The sequence below is a fragment of the Phalaenopsis equestris genome, unplaced genomic scaffold (assembly GCF_001263595.1).
Source record: "Phalaenopsis equestris unplaced genomic scaffold, ASM126359v1 Scaffold209690, whole genome shotgun sequence".
Lineage (NCBI taxonomy): Eukaryota > Viridiplantae > Streptophyta > Magnoliopsida > Asparagales > Orchidaceae > Phalaenopsis > Phalaenopsis equestris.
Genome location: NW_018228841.1, coordinates 190,277 through 192,152, shown reverse-complemented (window position 1 = coordinate 192,152; position 1,876 = coordinate 190,277).

Below are 1,876 nucleotides of genomic sequence, written 5' to 3'. Positions count from 1 at the left end.
GCTAAGGATGCAAGGGGCACTGCTGAAGAAATTATGTTAGAAAAGAGACAGGAAACAAATCTAAGGCTAGAAGAATCACCTCCAAGGACTAATGAGGATCCACCAAATGTTGATCCTCTTGGAGAGCTATCTGAACCCAACAGCCATGTTGATATCCCAATACACAGATCAATCAGGAAGGAAAATACTGAAATCACAATTGTCACACCCACATCCCCCTTACATGCTGAGAAGGGGAAGCAAATCATCACAGAGATACTTGACAAAGTTCCAAAGGAACCAAGCATTAATGAACTGAAACAAACCATTGAGGAGGATTGGCAAACTAAAATAGCAAGGAAAAGGAGAAAACCAGGGACAGAAGTGAAAAAATTGCAAGCAGGAGTTCAATCTATGAAGGCTGATAGAACTAGGAATGGGTCTCCACTCCTTAGAGGAAGAACCAGATCTAGATCCCAGCCTTCCCCACAACCTCCACTCCATGATTAATCTACTTTGCTAGAATATAAGGGGGATGGCTAATCCCTTGTCCCTTAAAAGAGTTTCATACCTGAATTATAAATACAAACAGTGGTGGATTGTTATTCTTGAACCCATGGTTCACAAGAATCCTCAAAACCTGATTAAAAAATTTGCTGGCTTCACTCATTTTGGGAACACTAATAATAAAATTTGGATTTTTTGCAGAAGAGAAACAAATTTTGATATTCTAATTGATCATCCGCAATTTGTCCACCTTTCATTCAATATGAATGGACATAAAGGTGAAGCTACCTTTATCTATGTTGGATGTACAAAGGATGCTAGAAAAGTGTTGTGGATAGGGTTGATTCAAATCAGCCAACAGGTGAACTCCCCATGGTTGGTGGGGAGTGATTTCAACTGTATCATTTCTAACACTGAAAAATCTGGAGGTAGAACTCAAAACCTTGCCAAGATGAATACCTTCAGAGACAATATCCACAGGGCTGGTCTCTTTGATCTGGGTTTCAAGGGACCTAATTTCACTTGGAAAAGGGGATCTATTTGGGAGAGGCTTGATAGAATACTGGTTAATGATGCATGGTTCAATCACTTTCTCCTCACCTTTGTTACTCACCTTAGTCTTGTTGGCTTAGATCATAGACCTATTCTTATAAGCATCACCTCAACTGATAACTATTGCTCCCCCCTCCCCTTTAGATATCTCAACATGTGGACTGCACATCCTTCTTGTAGTAATTACATTGCTGACCTATGGAAAGGGGTCTCTCACCCTGACCCCTTAGTCAAGCTAAGCTTATTGCAAATAAAGATTGCTAAAGCCCTCAGAGGTTGGAGCTGGAACACTTTTGGAAATGCTCATGCCACAGTCCAGAAGGCTGAAGATGAAGTCAAAGCTTTGGAGAATGGGGGACAGCTTGGTATTGAGGAGAAAAAGCTGTTGATTGCTCACAACAACCTCCTCAGTGCCATTGATTACCAGGAAAAATTTCTTAAACAGAAGGCAGCCATGAATATCTTCACTGATGGGGATAGAAACACTAGATTCTTTCATGCCTATATAAAATATAAAAGTAAATGCAATACCATCCATGCTATACAAAATGCCAATGGCCAGTGGCTACATAACAACAATGATATATCAAATGATGCTATATGTTATTACAAAGAATTACTCAACTAGGAACATACCTTCAGACCCCACATTGAGAAGGCACACTTCATGGTAGAACTGAACTACACTGCTGGTCTCAAGCTTACTGACATCCCCACTGAAAAGGAAATATGGAATGCAATCAGTTCCATAGATAGCAGTAAATCTGCTGGCTCTGATGGATTTACTGCTGAATTCTACAAGAAGTCATGGGAAATTATTAAGACAGATGTTATTGCT